Source organism: Portunus trituberculatus, chromosome 19, assembly GCF_017591435.1.
Source record: "Portunus trituberculatus isolate SZX2019 chromosome 19, ASM1759143v1, whole genome shotgun sequence".
Taxonomy (NCBI): Eukaryota; Metazoa; Arthropoda; class Malacostraca; order Decapoda; family Portunidae; genus Portunus; species Portunus trituberculatus.
In genome coordinates, this window is record NC_059273.1 from 17,195,174 (window position 1) to 17,217,552 (window position 22,379).

The 22,379-nt window shown below is 40.6% G+C and overlaps 1 protein-coding gene and 1 non-coding gene across 2 annotated transcripts in view; both read left to right on the forward strand.

The window, feature by feature from the left end:
* LOC123506097 (potassium/sodium hyperpolarization-activated cyclic nucleotide-gated channel 3-like) overlaps positions 1-22,379 on the forward strand; it is a 927,743-nt gene that overhangs the window by 79,421 nt on the left and 825,943 nt on the right. The window lies entirely within an intron of this gene.
* Trnav-uac lies at positions 7,156-7,229 on the forward strand. The gene has a single exon. It is a non-coding gene; the product is annotated as a tRNA-Val (tRNA).

Consider the following 22,379-nt stretch of genomic DNA (forward strand, 5'->3'; position numbering starts at 1 on the left):
CCGCTTAAGCTGAAAGGACTATAGGGACTGATTCGTTTGGGTTTTGTTTGTCTCTTGACGTAGCTCTCTGGTTTTGTTTGTCTGAAGTACTAGGACGCCTCGTGTGTTGGTGTCTTCGTGTGTGTGTGTGTGTGTGTGTGTGTGTGTGTGTGTGTGTGTGTGTGTGTGTGTGTGTGTGTGTGTGTGTGTGTGTGTTAAACTTTTTTTTGTTTTTAAGTCTTTCTACTTGTCCTACTATCAAAATATCTATTTCTGTATTTCTCTCTCTCTCTCTCTCTCTCTCTCTCTCTCTCTCATAAAAAACTACACCCATTTCCCAAAACCAGCAAATGCACCCTTCCACTCCCCATTTCTCTCTCTCTCTCTCTCTCTGTGGACACTCAACACACTACATCAAGACCCATTCACAGCCCGTATTACTTTCCACAGCTTTAACGGGAACACTCAAACGGTGAGGACAAAACACACCACTAACCGTCACGTATATTAGTAATGAACTACTGTCCCCTACACATTACGCTCCCTGCTATGGAGAGACAAACCCACGAATGACTCCGAGCACTCTGGTCACCACTGCTTGCCTTTTAAGAGAGAACCACGAAAAGCAAGGTAAAAAGTAAAGGGAAATTACAAGAAATATCTCCGACCACTGAGATACTACACACGCTTAGATCATGAGATACGAAAAGAAGAATCTCGAAAGCGACTGTGGATTTTATAAAGGAAAATTAAAATAGTACACAGTTAAAAATGGCTCAATTCACTTACACAACATAACTGGATAAATAATACTCAAAACTACATGAATTTAGATATATATGTCTTATGGAAAACGAAGCAATAGTGGTGGTGGTGGTGGTGGTGATGGTGCTGGAAGGAAAGTGGAGGTGAAGATAGCAATGTTGGTGGTAATGAAAAGTGAGTTATGGGACAGAGGAGGATAAGTAATTGACGTTGTTATCTCAAGACGGATAGGAAAATGAGAGGGAAATTCGAAGGAGGAAGGGAAAGGAAAGAAAAGGAAAGGAAAGGAAAGGAAAGGAGAGAGAGAGAGAGAGAGAGAGAGAGAGAGAGAGAGAGAGAGAGAGAGAGAGAGAGAGAGAGAGAGAGAGAACGTTAATTCCTACACACACACACACACACACACACACACACACACACACACACACACACACACACACTCCTAAGTTGATGAGGTCATAAAAACTCATCTAAAATAGTGAAAAACGAAATTATAGTTGCAACACCACCACGACCACCACCATCAACACCACCATCCATTCTAAATCCTGCCACATTACAAAAGCGTCCTCTCCCACCGCCTCCCCTAGCCCTGCCACCCACGCTTCCCCCTGATCACCTCTCGCCGCAGTCTGTCATTGAGCTCGCCCATTCACACCTCTGCGCCTCATTTTCTTATCTCGCCTCCCGTGCCGCGCTGACCTGCTCTCCTTTTCACTAATTAACAAAACTATTACGCAACACTAGCATGGGAGGGAAGCTGTGGTATTGAAAGCAGCTTGTATTTAAAGGGAGAAAATATGCGGAAAAGATTATTACTACACACACACACACACACACACACACACGTACGCACGCAACTGCACTTACACGTAACTATTTTTCAGGGATACAGTGAAGCTCTTCATATACATTCTTCTTTTCCTTCGCCATTATAGCAACACTTAACGTCTGTATTTTTGGCCACAGCTTCCTATTTCCAATCTTCTCACCTAATGCTACCTCTCCGTCCTCTCTTACTCTGTCTCTGCCTCCTCTCCAGCATATCACTCCCGTTTTCTTTGAATGGACATCTTATCTCTTCTCCTAACACGATTTAAACTGACGGTGACACTCCTAACACTTTCTCTCTCTCTCTCTCTCTCTCTCTCTCTCTCTCTCTCTCTCTCTCTCTCTCTCTCTCAAAATTCTATTAAATGAAACAGTTAATAACCTAAATAGAAAAAATACGTTCTTAAAGCAATTTCGAAGTTCATTCCTTACTTTATCTTTCCTTCCTACAATATTTTCGCTTTAGGATTTTTAGGTTTGAAGTTTTTGTTCCTATGTTTTCTTTTTTTTTTGAAGTGAAATTAATTAGTCTCTCTCTCTCTCTCTCTCTCTCTCTCTCTCTCTCTCTCTCTCTCTCTCTCTCTCTCTCTCAAAATATATAAATGAATAAATAAACAAATAAATAAGTAAATAAATAAATCAAAATGAATAAATAAATACAAAAAAAAAAAACCAAAGTAAACAAAACATACGAAACAGGAGGAAAAACATATGACAGAAAAAGAGAAAGAAAATATACACGGAAAAAAAAGATAGAGATAGAGATAGAGAGAGAGAGAGAGAGAGAGAGAGAGAGAGAGAGAGAGAGAGAGAGAGAGAGACTACGACAAGAACACACAAAAATAAACACAGGAAAACGTTCTCTCTTTCTTCCAACAATCTGTCAGCGTCATCGAGGGAAAGCGACGAGGAAACCATTTGCCGACGGTTCTATGGATTGTCATTACTGTGTCTTTCATCTCCTCCTTCCAGACCTTTTACCTCCCCTCCCGCCTTTCCTCTTCCAACCACCACCGCTACCACCGTCACCACCGCTGCCTCTGCCACACAAGATGACTCTGGGTCTGTCGGCGGCTCTTGTGTCAAATTTACAACTTGCAAGAGGCGAAACTTAACGGAAGGTGAGATGATCCAGACAAAGAGTAGGAGGAGGAGGAGTAGAAGAAGGAGAAGGGAGGGGAGGAGGAGGAAAAGGAGATCAAGAAAAGATGACAGAAGTAGAGAGAGAGAGAGAGAGAGAGAGAGAGAGAGAGAGAGAGAGAGAGAGAGAGAGAGAGACTGGATGACTTGTTCGTGTCAGTGAGAAATGAGTATGGAAAACAGTTTTGTAGAGAGGGCATGAGAGTCGGTGAGGAGGGGGAAGAGGAAAAGGAAGACAGAGAAAAAGGGCGGTTAGGACTTGTAGGTAGAGGAGGAGGACGAGGAAAAGGAGATGAGGAAGAAGAAGATGGAATACAATGAAAACCAAACGTGAATGATGGAGAGGACGAGTGCAAAAATGTAGATGAGGAAGAAGAGGAAAAATAATAGCATGGATATTATAATTACATATTTGCGGAGAGAGAGAGAGAGAGAGAGAGAGAGAGAGAGAGAGAGAGAGAGAGAGAGAGAGAGAGAGAGAGAGAGAGAGAGAGAGAGAGAGAGAGAGAGAGAGAGAGAAAGAAAGGAGACAGAAGAAAATACAAGATAACAAAAACCAAACTGGAAAACATAAAAAGAATCAGTTATTTATAAACAATATCCTATTTGTCTGTAATTTATCTATTAACGTTTTTGTTTTTTACATTATTTACTGTAGAATTTTTTAATCCTCACATGACCTTCAATAATAAGTTGCTGTCCCTCGCTGAACATAAGAACACAAGTAAACCAGCGCATAACCTACCAGGTGAGGTCAGCTTATTCCATCTTTATTTGCTTACGTCTCCTTCCTTGTTTCTTCCCCCACATCATCTTCATTCGAACACAAAACATTCACCGTTTTTTTTTCTTTTTAAACTTCATTTAAGAAACTTAATTAGTCAGACTCGTAATTTAGAACACAGGGTCTCAATTTCTTAACCAGCAGCTTTATAGTTTCTTTTGGTTCGTTTCAATAAAAGTGTACATACGATCCATCTTTTTTTTTACAGCATCTGCTAATCCATTGCCCTCCCTCTTTTTCATCAGCTCAGAAGTACATATGTAGCCTTATATTTTGAAAGGTCAGCGTTAGATATCTGAGTACTGAAATAGCGATTGTTTTTAATGAGTGTCTCTTTTTCATCCATCTATCAATCTGTATATTTCTTTATCTAAATATTTACCTACCTACCTATCTATCTGTCTTTTAACCTATTTTCTCTCCATCTATCTATCAGCCTGCTTATGTATGTCTACATATCAATCGTCGCTCGGCAGGAAAGTTCTGACGATGACAAGAAACATATTGCTGAGAGGCTGATAAGAGAGTGAGGAACGAGGCGAGGAGCGGCTTGACAAAGAACTGGACGGATTGGGGATCGGTTGGATGGGACAGGAAGTCTTGGGAAACACATTTGGGCAGGACGGTCTAGAAAGGACGGCTCTTGTGAGGAAAAAGAAAAGGCTTTTGGTCTGCGACCAGTAAAAGGTCGTTGGGAATTGCGAGTACAGTAGATTATAACAAACCTCGCAATTAGAATTGAATAAACAGTACAACTTTCATAACTTTCACAGCACACTTTCCGGTACTCACGAATATTAAATTTGTCTGCAAAACTCACGGTAATTGGATGATAATTTCCCATGTGCGTTCAGACTAATTTTCTCTTTCGTAAACAAGGAAAATCTAATGTACAAAATGTATCTTCTATTTATCTGTCTACATACCAAGCTGCCAGTCTCACACAAGATTGTCCAGACACTCATGCATACACACAATCACTTATTCTGGTCAGCCCTGAGGGAAAGAGATAGTAACTTGAACCACCTTATTACACCTCAGCTTAGGTATAGCATAGCAGGCAACATTCTTAGCAAGGTACAATGATTAACTGATTTAAAAATTAAAGCACTGCAGCATTATGCTCATATGGCGCCACTGCAAGAATATTTCAAGCAACTAAGATGGTAGAATAGAATATTGAAAATAATAATAATAACAATAATAACAATGATGATAATAATAATAATGATAATAATGATAATAATAATAACAACAATAACAATAACAATAATGATAATAATAGTAATAATAATAATAATAATAATAATAATAATAATAATAATAATAATAATAATAATAATAATAAATGTGGCGAGTTGAAAAAAAAAAAGGGAATATATACAAGGAAGTAAGATAAGATAGAAATTAAGAGAGTTGATAGAAAACAAAACACGCAATAAAGTAGAGACAAGGACGCAGCGAGGCGAGGCAAGGCAAGGCAAGGCAAGGCGAGGCGAGGCGAGGCGGGGTGAGCCGGAGCGTAGAGAGGCAGGACGGGAGAAGGGTGTTAAAAGCTAAGCGTCGGGAGTTTAATGGAAGCTGATATTTTCAATGAGATCAGTGAAAACATATTCCGCTTTGGTATCCCTCCGATGCGATGCACAGGCTGGAAGCGGCCGCGGCGCCTCTGCTTATCTGCCGTCTCGCAGCACGCACACACTCCCTCATCCTTGGCAAACACGCAAATATTTACTTGTCCATAGCCTTCCACTGCGGTGAGGCTCAGGGAGAGAGAGGGACATTTGTCATTCCACGGATCTTGGGGACAATAATATAACTTATTCTGAGCGCTATAGAGTCTAGACTATAATTATGGTGATTCAAGATGGTTCACATGCTTGATTTCTCTACCGGCAAAATCACTGTTAAAGCACATTATGAGTCACGAGATCATTACCTGTATTCCTAAAAGCTCCAGACTCTCATTAGGGTGCTCTTCAAAGGCAGCAGACATGATTCAAGGGACATTCTCACGGTTGCTTTCCTCGTCGACTAAACCTTTGTTATTCAGAGGACATCAAGAGTCACGAAATCATTACCCGTAATAATAAATGATGTGGTGTCTCGTTAGGATGATCATCAAAGGCAAGGGAGATGATTAATTAGTCGGGGTTCTCATTCTCACACTTACTTTTCTCATTGACAGTGCAAATCCATGTTAGTTAAATGTAGTTGTTCGTGCAGAATCAACAAAAAGCTTGATAAGATTAAACAAATTCACGGTGGAAATAGGAAAATATGTCGGATGGATTTTATAGCTACCATTTTTTTTTATTGCATTTTTGTGTTCTTATTACCTAAATCACACAATAATTCTTGTTAATCTTAATATCTTGTTAGAGACATGTCGATATGAACCACTGAGTCGTTAGAGAATACTTAGTTTCCTCTTTACTTGCCATGTGAGACAGAATTAATATGACATTTCCTACGTGCAGAAACTGGTTAAAAGCAACACAGCCCTAAAAATTACCAGACTAATTACTTCTTCATCAGAGTGAATGATAAATTTCCAATCAAGTTCACTAAGATATCAATGTTATTCTTCCATGATTTCTGCTGTTGGAAAGCCACAGTTGCTTCACATTCATCCACGCCCACACTCATCTCATCGAATATTTGAACGTCATAAGGGAAGCAAGACCAATCCGTTAGTTTTGTCATTTTCTTTGCAATATTTACGCTTTTTCTCTGAAGCAGCCTATTCTTGCTGAGGTAGATACTAGATACTCTCTCTCTCTCTCTCTCTCTCTGAAACAGTACATTTCTTCTCTCAATAACATCAACAAACTAATTATGAAAGAAGAAAACAAAATCGTATAGGAAAGAGGAAAGAGGAAAGAACATTTAAACCTCCTACAAGGAACGAAAAACAACCCCGACGTGCACAAACGCCCTCCATTTTTTTCTCATTTTTAGCAGTTTCCATTTATTCGTCATTTCCTTCCCCTGATCGTCTTTACTCTCCTGGCCACACGTTACCTGGGTGGAAAGAGGCGGTGGGGGCAAAGCACGGCCAACACTCGGAAATAGAGGACGCAGGCGGACATCACTCATCAAAGAAGCTTCTGTCTTTGTGTGTCTTTCATGGCTTCTTGTTTTTCACGTTAATGCTGGAGCTCCAGAAGAATGTGTATATGAGAGAGAGAGAGAGAGAGAGAGAGAGAGAGAGAGAGAGAGAGAGAGAGAGAGAGAGAGAGAGAGAGAGAGAGAGAGTGTTATTTTTAGGTTATCATCGACATTGCTTAATGATTTTTTTTGTGTTTATTTTTTTGTTTGTTATGGCTTGTAGAGCCTGTAGGTACGAGTATAACTGAAGAGTATGTAAGAGAAGCGCTGTTCAGCTTTCACCCCATTTCTTTTATAGTGGAACCCGTATTAGGGCCCATATCACCACCGAAGCGCATTTTTGGTGTAACCACCTAGAATCTGGGTATTATGGTGATATGTAGGTAACTTTTACACCATTCGACAAATGGCAAACTTTAAAGGCGGTACATGGTGGGATTCGAACTTACGCATGACCGTCTGCTCAATCCCACGCTCATCAACTTATCCACTACGCTAATAAACACACACACACACACACACACACACACACACACACACACACACACGGCCCGGTAGCTCAGTGGTTAGAGCGCTGGCTTTACAAGCCAGAGGACCGGGGTTCGATTCCCCGGCCGGGTGGAGATATTTGGGTGTGTCTCCTTTCACGTGTAGCCCCTGTTCACCTAGCAGTGAGTAGGTACGGGATGTAAATCGAGGAGTTGTGACCTTGTTGTCCCGGTGTGTGGTGTGTGCCTGGTCTCAGGCCTATCCGAAGATCGGAAATAATGAGCTCTGAGCTCGCTCCGTAGGGTAACGTCTGGCTGTCTCGTCAGAGACTGCAGCAGATCAAACAGTGAAACAAACACACACACACACACACACACACAGTCTTTTTTCTTTTTTTAAGAATATCTTAAGTATTTCGTGTTATTTTCCGTTGATTTTACAAACTGTAAATTATTATTAAAGAACTGCTTTCCAGTATTTCTTTCGTTACTCTCAATGTTACAGTGTCTGTGAATTTCAATAATAAAATGGGAGTGACAAGATACAAATTAAATTATTAAAGGGAATGATGTATATATATATATATATATATAATATATATATATATATATATATATATATATATATATATATATATATATATATATATATATATATATATATATATATATATATATATATATATATATATATATATATATATATATATATATATATATATATATATATATATATATATATATATATATATATATATATATATATATATATATATATATATATATATATATATATATATATATATATATATATATATATATATATATATATATATATATATATATATATATATATATATATATATATATATATATATATATATATATATATATATATATATATATATATATATATATATATATATATATATATATATATATATATATATATATATATATATATATATATATATATATATATATATATATATATATATATATATATATATATATATATATATATATATATATATATATATATATATATATATATTTACAACCCTTTTAGTTTGTTGCAACAATTTGCTGTAACTTCGCAATGACTATTGAAGTAAACTATCCCACATTGTAGAACAAAGTCTTGAGAGTGCGATGATATCTTCAGATTTCTGATAAGATGTTATATACGCGGTAAATGGAATAATTATGGATCATAACCATAACATCGCGCGCTACACAAACACTTGACAGTCAGTCAGTCAGTACTCAATCATAAAGTTTCACATGTGGGGAGTAGACATACACGGCCTCCACTCCAGTCACTGGCAGGATTTTCTGTAGGTATGCCAAAATTGTATGCTCTCTCTCTCTCTCTCTCTCTCTCTCTCTCTCTCTCTCTCTCCCCAGTGAAGTCATTATTTCAGTTAGTACTTTTGATAAAGGTTAGAGCTATAATTAAAGGAGAAGGAAATTATTGCTTGACCGTTACCACGTGGTTTAGATAATAACCGTTGCAGTAATGTAAAGAGAGAGAGAGAGAGAGAGAGAGAGAGAGAGAGAGAGAGAGAGAGAGAGAGAGAGAGAGAGAGAGAGAGAGAGAGAGAGAGAGAGAGAGAGAGACGTCCATTTACGTATAGCCTTTCATCATTGCTTCATAATTATTTAATTTTCTTCTGTCTGTCTGGAAATAGCCTGTTATAATCTTTAAGACTATATCTATCTTAAGTAGTGTTCTTCTTTACTATCATCAGCATTATTACTCTCTTACCATTACCATTTTTTCAATTTTCTTTTCGCAAAGAATGATTTTATTCATATACTGCCTATCTTCCCACTCAAGCACTTCATTCATGGCAAGGCTGCAGGGTTTGCTCCATCAAACTGTTGTCTTGGATAAATACATGACGTGTTTGAGATTTTTTACTTATATAGTATTGCAATAAGTAAGTTTTTTTTCCCGAACATACTTGTCTAGAATCAGTACTGACATCTACTTTCGTGTTGTGTCTCACTGGCTAGAGCTCCTCGTGCTGACAATTTTGAAGTCCACATGATAGTATGTGTCGCAAATTAATGATAACATTGTCAGCGTTTCTAGAAAAAAATATTAGCTTCCTTTAGACGCTCTCATATTTACCGGTTTAAGTAGGTTAAGTTTAGGAAGTTTGCCGGATAACAAGATACTGATTTATGACAAAGTGATGACAGATGGAGATAGATAAAAAGGTAAATAGATAATTAGGTAGATATAGGTAGATAGATAGATAGATAGATAGGTAGACAGGTGTATCTCTCTCTCTCTCTCTCTCTCTCTCTCTCTCTCTCTCTCTCTCTCTCTCTCTCTCTCTATATATATATATATATATATATATATATATATATATATAGATAGATATAGATAGATAGATAGATAGATAGGTAGACAGGTGTTTATATATATATATATAGAGAGAGAGAGAGAGAGAGAGAGAGAGAGAGAGAGAGAGAGAGAGAGAGAGAGAGAGAGAGAGAGAGAGAGAGAGAGAGAGAGAGAGAGAGAGAGAGAGAGAGAGAGAGAGAGAGAGAGAGAGAGAGAGAGAGAGAGAGAGAGAGAGAGAGAGAGAGAGAGAGAGAGAGAGAGAGAGAGAGAGAGAGAGAGAGAGAGAGAATCAGACAGGGAGATAGGTAGAGATAGATAAATAGAAATATAGATAGATATAGATGAATAAAGGCTGCCCGTGGGAGGAAGAGGCAGCCATGCCAGGCCAGTGGGATGGCTGGTGGGAGAGGTTACCTTGGGAGGAGGGGAGGAAGAGGCAACCACGGCCAGGTCAAAAGGCTGGCCGTCAGAGGCTGCCAGTGGGATGAGGGGAGGAAGAGGCAGGCCCGGCCTGGCAAAGAGGCTGCCCGTAAGAGGCAGCCGGTGGGAGGGAAGGAGGGAGAGGCTGCCCATGGGAGGAGGGAGGAAGAGGCAGCCACGGCCAGGCCAAAAGGCTGCCTGTCACAGACATCCGGTGGGAAGGAAGGAGGGAGAGGCTGCCAGTGGGAGGAGGGGAGGAAGAGATGGCCCCGGCCTGGCCAATGGCAGGGAAGGAGGGAGAGGCTGCCTGTGGGAGGGGAGGAAGAGGCAGCCCGGCCTGGCCAAGAGGCTGCCTGTCAGAGGCAGTCCGTAGGAGGGAAGGAGGGAGAGGCTGCCCGTGGGAGGAGAGGAGGAAGAGGCAGCCACGACCTGGTCAAGAGTCTGCCTGTCAGAGGCAGCCGGTGAGAAAGAAGGAGGGAGAGGCTGCCCGAAGGGGGAGGGGAGGAAGAAGCAGCCACGGCCAGGCCAGCCGCCAGAGGTAGCCCCGGCCGGGCCGGGAGGCTGCCCGCGAGAGGCAGCCGGTGTAAAGGAAGGAGCGAGAGGCTGCCCGAAGGAAGAGTGGAAGAAGAGGCAGCCCCGGCCTGGCCAAGAGGCTGCCCTTCAGAGGCAGCCAGTGGGAGGGAAAGACGGAGAGGCTGCCCATTGGAGGAGGTGAGGAAAAGAGCAGCCCCGGCCTGGCCAAGAGGCTGCCTATCAAAGGCAGCCGGTGGGAAGGAAGGAGGGAGAGGCTGCCTGTGGGAGGATGGGAGGAAAAGGCAGCTCCGGCCAGGCCAAGAGGCTGCCTGTCAGAGGCAGCCTGTAGGAGGGAAGGAGGGAGAGGCTGCCCGGAGGAGGGGAGGAAGAGGCAGCCCTGGCCAGGCCAAGAGGCTGCCCGTCATATATATATATATATATATATATATATATATATATATATATATATATATATATATATATATATATATATATATATATATATTAAAACTCTCCATCACTGACTCGACCAATAACATCACGAGCCACGTCAATGCATGGAACATCACCGCGCAATAAAAAACGCAACTTGCAACACACCTATAAAAATGGACTACAAAAGCAAGTAAGCCTGAAATAGATGATGAATAACACAACACATGACAGAAAAATACAACGCACTTCCAATGAAAACCCAAACACGACTAGCAAAAAAGAAAAAACACAACGCTCCCCCCTCTTCCCACAAAAAACAAAACAAAACAAAACAAAAGCACACACCTGAACACTGAGGCAAAAGTTAGGTTACCGCAGCCTTTATTCCTTGTTCAAGGTCACGTGGGGATAGAGACTCCAAGACAAGGAAGTTTGACGTCATAAGACTCGGGAATGTGAGCCCCGAGAGACCATCATCCCCGCGGGGCATCATCACGGCGGGGCAGGAACGGCCTCCTCGAAGCATAACTGAGGAGAATCTTTCCCGCTCTGGCCGTGTCTGTGGCGGGGGAGGTAGGAGGCTCAGGAGGTGGAGATGGAGGAGGAGGTGGTGGTGGTGGTGGTGGTGGTGGTGGTGGTGGTGGTGGTGGTGGTGGTGGTGGTAGTGGTGGTGTTGGTGGTGGTGGTGATGGTGGAGCTTTTGGAGAGTGGAGGCCGGGAAGATGATACTTACAAGAGGACACTTTTTTCACGGTGTGGAATTTCGCCTTTTTACTCGAAAACTTTGATGAGGCGCGCAACTTGAGCCTTAGAAATACAGGTGAGAAGGAGAAGGAAGGAGGAGAGAGTAGGAGAGAAAAGATAAGAAAAGAATAGAAGGGATTTGGATGAAAGGAGGGACCACGCCAGAGAGTAGATAAGGGAATGCCACGTAAGGAAATGGAATTTAGGGGTGAAAGAATGAAAGGAGAGAAAATGAGAAAAAAGGAAAGGAAAGGAGAGGAAAGGAAGGGAAAGGAAGGAAAGGAGAGAGAGAGAGAGAGAGAGAGAGAGAGAGAGAGAGAGAGAGAGAGAGAGAGAGAGAGAGAGAGAGAGAGAGAGAGATGGGGGTAAGGAGCATATAAACATACGTGGAAAAAAGAAAGCAGAGCAAACACAGATAAACAGATACCTACACCACAATGTAAGATGAAACGAGAAATGAAGAAAACAGATATATATATATATATATATATATATATATATATATATATATATATATATATATATATATATATATATATATATATATATATATATGATAGTTAGCCAATACGCAGTGTATTTTCGTAATTTCAGATACTGACCCAGCCATAAAAGGGATTACAAGATTAGAAGTGTCAAAAAGGAAACCGTGTAATGACCTAGACCAGGATACCAGGTAAGCATCCAGCGACAAGACAACAGCTAAATGTTGTTGTTGGTACATACCACACATGGGCTTCACGTGGGCTTTTACTTGATTTGGTGAACGGTACTTTGGATGGGCGTGTTGTTATAGGTCAAGTCACGTCCCCTCAGGTTTCTGAAGGAAAGTTGGAAAGGAATAGAGGAGAGAGAGAAAAAAGGAAGCAGAAAGGGAGAGTTAGCCGAAGCTCTGAGCGGGCCGACCTCGGTTGTAGCCGAGGAGACGGGATTGGCGTTTTGTACTTCATAAAACAGTAAGTTGCAATGCAGTCTATGAGATAAATTAGAATTGAGGAATGATAATGATGGGATTTTTAGTATTATTTTGATATAGTGAATATCAATTATGTGTGAGTACTTTGGATCAATATGGCGCCGATATGTCCATTACGTACTATGAATAAAGAAATTGTATACATCTCCGTACGTATTTTTGCATATGGGACTCATTAATGAGACAGTTACGTGAGTGGAGTTGTGGTGTGGATATATCAAGCAAGAGTTTTCATTATATTCAGTGGTATATTATCTTGTTTATATTCGTGAACGAAGTAAAGTAACTATATGTATATGGTAATATGTTTAGTGGTGTGTTACGTTGATTGTTTGTATTCAAGTACTAAGCAAAAGTAAAGTAATTTTTATATATGAGTAAATGGGTTGAAAAGGGGAAGTTATAATTACTGCATATGAAATAAAGCACAGTGTTCGGATATTGTAATAACGTTATGATGATATAGTGGACGACGTTGAAGTAGAATTTTTATATAGGGATACATCGAAGTAATTCTGATGTAAGAATATATAGATGAAGAAAGAAAGTTGAAATTTTTGCACATGAGACTATAATGTTGAGTGGTGAGCTACGGTGTTGCATTCGTATACGAGGTTGGAGTGATTCTTACGTATAGTTATAAAAGGAATTGTAATGATTTGCAGTGGAGAAAGTGACAGAAGTAATTGTGATTGTTTTGCTGGCGCCGCATCGAACATCTTATGTATAGATACTACTTTTATTAATTAAAAATAGAAAAAAAAACTTTTGCATATTTATAACCAGTAGCCAGAGAATTTGTGCAATATCGTGCAAAAGCTCGGATCACGACAAACAGACACAAAATCCACACAAAGCTAACCACATATGCAGACAAGGAATTAACCAATACACAGACTATTGCATTAGTAGAAAAGAATGCATCACTACACACCAACAACACCAAAAGAACACCCGTACACTACAAGAGGGAGCGAAGGGGAAGGCAAGAGATAACTACTGTTTGCTCTCCTGGCTAAGTGATCTTAACTTAGGCACTACTTTACTGTTCCTCTCCGCTCCTCTCTTTTCTTCCTTCCTCTATCACGTGAACCTCTTCTCCCTCCACCTACACCTATTTACTTTTTCCTCCTTCTCCCTCATTTCTTTTTAACCACCTCCACCTCCTTCCTCCTTCTCCTCCACTGGCCCCTCCTTTCTCCACTACTTACACTTCCTTACTCCGTTTCTCCATCACCTCTTCGCTCCTTCATCCCCCTCTGCTTCCCTTCTTCTCCCACCATCCTTACTTCTTCGTTCTTCTCGCTGCTTCCCCTCCTAACCCACCATATACACTTCCAGATCCCTTTCTCTTCCTGTTTCCTCTCTCCCCTCGCCACCTGTTCTTTCCTCCCTTACTCTGTTTCTTTGTAAATTTCCTGCCTCACTCCCTGTATTCATTCCCTCTTCCTCCCTTCCGGTCCCTTCTTGGTTCGTACTCTTGTTCTCCTTTCATTTTCTCTCCCACTCTCCCTCTCCTTTCCTTTCTTTGTTCGCCTTATTTCCCTTCCGCCCCTTCCTTATCTTCACCTCCCCTTTTATCGCCTCCATCCTTCTTATTGACGGGAGGTGCTTCACGGTCTCAGTGGATAACATTATTAGACGTGTTTGGCTCTGGATGCGTCCCTGTGGCTGTCCGTAGCGAGGCGGGGCTGAGAACACACGTCCATCACCCAAAATGTTCTGCCGATGGCTCTTAAGAGTCTAATTTATCTGCCTGTTCAGGGATGTCTAGCGAGGATGTAACGATTTTTTTTCTTCACACTGTAGTGGTGAGCTGTCTGTGGCTGAGTGACAGCGAATGTGGTGGTCAAAACATATCTACTTGAAGCACTCTCTCTCTCTCTCTCTCTGAACGTTAAGTTTAAGAATTACAAAGAAAATTGCAAAATCTAGTTGAAAAAATATAAAGAACTGAAATACGAAACAACTGAAACACAAGACAACTGAAACAAAGGAAAACTGAAACTCAAGGCAGCTGATTTACAAGGCAACGTCAGAAACAAAAGGCAGTTCTTGAAACACGAGACAACTAATGAAAAACAAAGTAAGTTCTAAACATAAAAGGACTAAAACACTTATATACCATTCTTGTCTGGTTGTTCGGCCATCTTGAGAGCTTACTGTAGCAAATAAGGTCTTCCTGATTAAGTACTCTGTGTAAAGATTGCCAGGAGCCTCACATGTCAGAGACCAAGTTAGGTTGAGGAGAAGCACACCACAGGAAGAGAAGTGCAACTCCCTACACATGCTTTTCTGAAACTTTAAAATAAGATCACGACATCTCTCCTGGTAAGCATACTAAGAAGCAATCGAGAGATGAAGATTGGTCAGGGCGAAATACAACACACCGGGACACACAAACTCCTACGCGTGGTTTTATGAACATATTTTTGAAATTGAAACCACATGGTTTCTCTATGGGTTTGTCTGGAGGAGTTCCATATGTGAGGAAAAGATTGGTGGAGGCGGAACACATCACACTAAGGCACAGATGTAAGATCACGATATGATAACGGCAACGCAACGATTTTTTTTTTTCACTGCTAGAGCAAAGCCAACTGCATCTCTTATACACCAAGATGTAAAGATGGCTCAAGCTGTCTTCATACTCTTTTTTTGCTTTGAACGACATGTCAGCTCAAGGGATCTTAATACGAAAATATAATTGGTCAGAAGTAGTGCTGGTCAAAAAGTATATAATTATAAAATGATGTGTGCTATTTTCTCGAGAAATAATAAAGCAACACTCAATTTCATTATATCGAAATGTATTATATTTTGCTAATAATAAATCATATATAAAAAAAATGTCAACTCTATTAATAGAAAACAAAACAAAAAACATTTGACTTTTAAGCCGATTTTTTTTTTTTTTTTTAACACTTCTGTCCGGTAACTATTCTTCTCTCCTCTTAACATTCCCCTTCCCCCTTCTCTTTCTTCGTAACTACTCACCTAAAAAAAACAGTGACTTCTTTCTTGACCATTTTTAGAACCTGGTCTCTTGATTGTGAGTCGAGCGTGTTACAACTGCATCTCCAGGTGTGTGTGTGTGTGTGTGTGTGTGTGTGTGTGTGTGTGTGTGTGTGTGTGTGTGTGTCAGTTATTTCCGTGTATGAATATAAGAATGTATGTATGTAAGCATGTATGTAACAAAGTATTTATAATAATATAAGAAAAGAAAGAAGCTGCAAGAGGCCGCCAGGCCTACACATACTAGCAAAGCTAACTATAACTCCATCTATCATCCCCATCTATGAATCTGTTTAATCTTTTAAAGCTCCCTATTGACTCAGCACTAACACCATGACCACTGAATCATGTCCTCCTTGTTATAACCCATTTACCATTTAAATACTTCTATCAGATGCCTTCTTCACCTACGTCTCTCTAAGGAATGCAAAGTTAGTTTCTTCAATCTCGCTTCATGGGGAATATCCCTCATTCCCTTTAAGTTTTTAGACATACTCCTTTGCACTGACATTAATAGAACTAAATCCTTCCTATAATATGGGGACCAGAATTGCATCGCATAATCAAGATGTGGTCTAACCAGCGCCAAATATAATTTCAATATTACTTTAGGACTTCTACTTTTAACAGTCGTAAAAATGAATCCTAGAACCCAATTTGCCTTATTTCTAGACTCTATGAATCGCTTTCTATGACAAAGATCAGAGCTAATTATAGCTCCTAAATCTTTTTCTTATTCCGAACCTACTAGTATCTCGATATTGATCGTGTACCTATTGTGTGGACTTCCTCTACCTACGCTAAGTACTTTGCATTTTTAATATTGAACTGCATATGCCATTTGTTTGTCCATTCGTTCATCCTATTTAAATCTGTCTGCAAGGCGGTGGCATCCGAATCTGATCTAATCAATCTAACTATGTTAGACTCGTCTGCAAATTTACTAATATCACTGCTAATTCCACTATCCAAGTCATTAATGTATATTAGAAATAACAATGGCCCTAAAACTGAACCCTGTGGCACTCTACCAATTACTTGACCCCACTCAGAATTATATCCCTTGATTTTATTTTTTTTATTTTTTTTTTTTACATTACAAGGGCACTGGCCAAGGGAAAACAGTGTTGGAAAAAAAAAAAAAAAAAAATCCCGCTGGTTGCCAGGCCCTGTTAAAAGGAAAGTAGAAAGAGAAAAAACAAAAAAATCTAAAAGGAGGGTCCAGTTAACGTAAGAGGTGTCTTGACACTCCTCTTTTGAAAGAGTTTAAGTCATAGGCAGGTGGAAATACAGACACAGGTAGAGAGTTCCAGAGTTTACCAGTGTAGGGAATGAAGGAGTGAAGATACTGGTTAACTCTTGCATTAGGAAGATGGACAGAATAGGGATGAGAAGAAGTAGAGAGTCTTGTGCAGCGAGGCCGCAGGAGGGGAAGGCATGCAGTTAGCAAGTTCAGAAGAGCAGACAGCATGAAAACAGCGGTAGAAGACAGATAAAGATGCAACATTGCGGCGGTGACTTAAAGAATCAAGACAGTCAGTTAGAGGAGAAGAGTTGATAAGACGAAAAGCTTTAGATTCCACCTTGTTTAGTAAAGCTGTGTGTGGATCCCCAGACATGAGAGCCATACTCCATACACGGGCGGATAAGGCCCTTGTACAGAGCAAGCAGCTGGGAGGGAGAGAAAATGGACGAAGACGCCATAGGACACGTCTAACTTCTTGGAAGCTGATTTAGCAAGAGTAGAGATGTGAAATTTCCAGTTTAGATTTTTAGTGAAGGATAGACCGAGTGTGTTTAATGTAGAGGAGAGGGAAGTTGAGTGTTATTGAAGAAGAGAGGATAGTTGTCTGGAAGGTTATGTCGAGTAGATAGTTGTAGAAATTGAGTTTTGAGGCATTGAACAAAACCAGGTTTTCTCTGCCCCAATCAGAAACAAGTGAAAGATCAGAAGTTAGGCGTCCTATAGCATCTCGCCTTGAGTCATTTAATTGTTGTTGGGTTGGGCGTCTGTTGAACGCTGTTGAATAATGCAGGGTGGTATCATCAGCATAGGAGTGGATAGGGCATTGAGTCAGATTTAGGAGATCATTGATGAATAATAGAAAGAGAGTGGGTGATAGGACAGAACCCTGTGGAACACCACTGTTGATAGTTTTAGGGAAGAACAGTGACCGTCTACTACAGCAGCAATAGAACGATCGGAAAGGAAACTGGAGATGAAGGTACAGAGAGAAGGATAGAATCCGTAGGAGGGTAGTTTAGAAATTAAAGATTTGTGCCAGACTCTATCGAAGGCTTTCGATATGTCAAGGCCGACAGCAAAGGTTTCACCGAAGTCCCTAAAGAGGATGACCAAGATTCAGTTAGGAAAGTAAGAAGATCACCAGTAGATCTGCCTTTACGGAAACCATACTGGCAATCAGAGAGAAGGTTGTGAGCTGATAGATGCCTCATTATCTTCCTATTAAGGATAGACTCAAAGGCTTTAGAAAGGCAGGAAATCAAAGCTATAGGGCGGTAGTTAGAAGGATTGGAGTGGTCACCTTTTTTAGGGACAGGTTGAATGTGAGCAAACTTCCAGCAAGAAGGATAAATAGAAGTAGAGAGACAGATGAAAGAGTTTGACCAGGCAGTGAGCGAGTTCGGAAGCACAGTTTTTGAGAACAACAGGAGGGACTCCATCCGGACCGTAAGCCTTCCGAGAATCAAGGCCAGAGAGGGCCAGGAAAACGTCTTTATAAAGAATTTTAATTTTAGGGATGAAGTAGTCAGAGGGTGGAGGAGTAGGAGGAATATGCCCAGAATCATCCAAAGTTGAGTTGGTAGCAAAGGTTTGAGCGAAGAGTTCAGCTTTAGAAAAGAAGAGACAGCTGTAGAGCCATCTGGATGAAGTAAAGGAGGGAAAGACGAAGAAGTAAAGTTGTTAGAGATATTATTGGCTAGATGCCAGAAATCTCGAGAGGAGTTAGAATTGGAAAGACTTTGACATTTTCTATTGATGAAAGAGTTTTTAGTAAGTTGGAGAATAGATTTGGCATGATTACGGGCAGAAATATATAGGGCATGAGTTTCAGCAGTTGGATGGCTACGGAACCGTTTGTGAGCCGCCTCTCTATCATTGACAGCACGAGAACAAGCAGAGTTAAACCAAGGCTTTTTAGCTTTAGGGTTAGAGAAAGTATGAGGAATGTATAGCTCCATGCCAGAGATAATCACCTCTGTTATGCGCTCGGCACAAAGAGAAGGATCTCTGACATGAAAACAATAATCATCCCAAGGAAATCAGAATAGTACTGCCTTAGTTCCTCCCACTTAGCAGAGTTAAAATGCCAGAAGCACCTCCGCTTAGGCGGGTCCTGAGGCTGCACTGGAGTGATAGAACTGGTAACGGAAATTAGATTGTGGTCGGAGGAGCCCAACGGAGAGGAAAGTTTAACAGAGTAAGCAGAAGGGTTGGAGGTTAGGAAAAGATCAAGAATGTTGGGCGTGTCTCCAAGGCGGTCAGGAATACGGGTAGGGAACTTCACTAGCTGCTCTAGGTCATGAAGGATAGCAAAGTTGAAGGTTTGTTCACCAGGTTGGTCAGTGAAAGAAGATGAAAGCCAAAGCTGGTGGTGAACATTGAAATCCCTAAAATGGAGATCTCAGCAAAGGAAAGTGAGATAAGATGTGCTCCACCTTGGAAGTCAAATAGTCAAAGAATTTTACATAGTCAGAGGAATTAGGTGAGAGGTATACAGCACAGATGAATTTAGTTAGAGAGTGACATTGAAGTCTTAGCCAGATGGTAGAAAATTCTGAAGATTCAAGATTGTGGGCACGAGAGCAAGTGGTGTCGTTACGCACGTATGCGCAACATCCAGCTTTGGATTGAAAATGAGGATAGAGCAAGTAGGAGGGAACAGAAAAGGGCTGCTGTCAGTAGTCACAGACAACTGTGTTTCAGTTAGGAAGAGAAGATGAGGTTTAGTAGAGGAGAGGTGGTGTTCCACAGATTGAAAATTAGAACGAAGGCCACGAATGTTGCAGAAATTGATAGTGAAAGTATTAGATGAAGTGTCAAGACACCCAAGGTCGACAGCAGAGGGCAGTCCGACCTGGGGACATTTATGGTCCCCTCCCAGAGGGGACTCCGAGGCAGGGCGTGGTGAAGCCATTATTAAATTTTGATTTGAAGAGAGTGTAAAAGTGTAAGGTGTTGTAGTGTAGTGTAGGAAGTAGTAGAAGTTGTCTTTAGAGGGCAGGCTGCAGCTGCTCAATTGTATAAATGAGACCACAAAGGGAACCGGGAAGAGAGGACACGGGGAATCACTCAGTCTGCAGCACTGCCTACATCCCCGTAAGTACCTCTCCTGGAGTATTCCACCGGGCGGCAGGTGACTACTGCCTACTCCAACCATGCTTTTATCAAGCCTAATACTTTTCCCTCTATCCAGTGCGCCCTAACCTTTCTCAAGAGCCTTTGATATGATATCTTATCAAACGCTTTACTGAAATCTAAGTAGAGGATGTCGTTACTATCACCATTATCTATATGTCTACATGTAAGTGCGCTTAGAAAGTGTATGTTGTCCTCTGATTTCTCACTTGATGAAACAGCCTTCCTATGCCTATCCTTACCTAGAGTGACATATCAACTCGTCATATTCTAATAGCTTGGTAGCATAGGCCCGTTGATATGACGTGACACAATTATTTTCTTAACCCCACTCGATGTCTTCCTCCTCATCCCCACTCAGTTCATTCTTGTTTCTGCATTTTTCATATTCTTCTCTCTCTCTCTCTCTCTCTCTCTGAATGACAATTGATATTCATAATTACACTATCAAAATTGTAATGATAGGACAGCTTCTTGTGTTATTCATCTTTTCCTAGCCATTCAGTAACTAATCCTTAAGCCCAATATGCTGCTCTCTCAAGACCACTCTTCCTGTCTTCCAAGTTCCAGGCTGCGTATATGTTATTCACCACGGTCACCAGCTGGTCATCCTGCCAGAATTTCCCACTACGGAAACACCTCAGAGCTAATACTGACCGATCTTCTGGTAGGGCTGAGACCATGCTGCACACCAGGACAACGAGGCCGCAATCCTCGAGTTACATCCAGTACCTATTTACTGCTGGTGAACAGGGGCTACACATGTAGAGGCTTCCACATTTGCCTTCCGCTCCCAGGACACGAACCCGGGCCCTCTCGGTTGTGAGCCGAGTGTGCTAACCACTACACTACGCGGTGTGTGTGTGTGTGTGTGTGTGTGTGTGTGTGTGTGTGTGTGTGTGTGTGTGTGTGTGTGTGTGTGTGTGTGTGTGTGTGTGTGTGTGTGTGTGTGTGTGTGTGTGTGTGTGTGTGTGTGTGTGTGTGTGTGTGTGTGTGTGTGTGTGTGTGTGTGTGTTATACTGTCCTGAACAGCGTGTGTGTGTGTGTGTGTGTGTATGTATATATATATATATATATATATATATATATATATATATATATATATATATATATATATATATATATATATATATATATATATATATATATATATATATATATATATATATATATATATATATATATATATATATATATATATATATATATATATATATATATATATATATATATATATATATATATATATATATATATATATATATATATATATATATATATATATATATATATATATATATATATATATATATATATATATATATATATATATATATATATATATATATATATATATATATATATATATATATATATATATACACACACACACACACAAGAAAAGCATCGGAGTTGGGGAAGAGGGACAGAATAGGGGATATGAAGGGGAGAGGAAAAAGGTTACCTAATATACACGTCAGCGACAGCTCTAGCCAATGATAGCTGCCATGAAAAAGAATGACATATGTCAAATTTTGTTAAAAATATAACGTTACGTTACTTCCATGCATGAAATAAAGAAAAGCAGCAAAGATACACCGCGTCCATGAGATGCCTGACGTTGGTGGGATCCCGACACGAGCGCTGCAAAACAGAGGACAAGTTGATGGGCTTTGTTTCGGTGTCTCGAATGGAAATCTAATTACTTCCCGACGGGCGGGTGGAGAGGTAAGGAGGCTGGTAGGAATGCCATGGCGGGGAAGGAGGGCGAGCCAGCTGGTACACTCCACGGGCCAGCCTTCAGACAGCAGAGTGAAGGGAAGCGAACGAAGGCTTCCATTATTATACGCACTGCGGCACGAGCTTCCCGCAGCCCGCCATCCACCCATCCATCCATCCATCCATCCATGCAGGCGGGGCGTGGAGCACTGCACGTCCACAGCGTCAGGAAGGGAGCATGATGGCAGAGAGATATACCGCGAGGAACATAAATAAAATAAAGGTCGAAATAGATTGAAAGCAAACCACGCAATATCATGAACAAGAAGAAACAGAGGATGTTTTGTTTTTAGAAAGCTGGAAATGTATAAATAAAAAAAAAGATCAGCATCCAATTTTCGAAGAGAAGAAATGTGTAATTTTCCGGTAGTTTTTTAAAAATTTCATTTATGTTATTCAATTTTGTTCTTATTTATTTACTATTTACTTATCCAATATTGCTCTTTCTTTGACTTATGAGAGTTTCACACATCCCAGCCACAGTTCTTTTCTCTTGTCCGGTCTCCTTGACACACAGAGAAATCCCTCACAAGCACCAAAAATGAGATAAACGAATAAAGAAAGAAAAGTGCATCACAAAATTTGCGTCATATGAAAACTACCACGATACACCTTCCATCACTGCATCTCCTGGCAACGGTTCATCCTCGCAGGCTCCATCA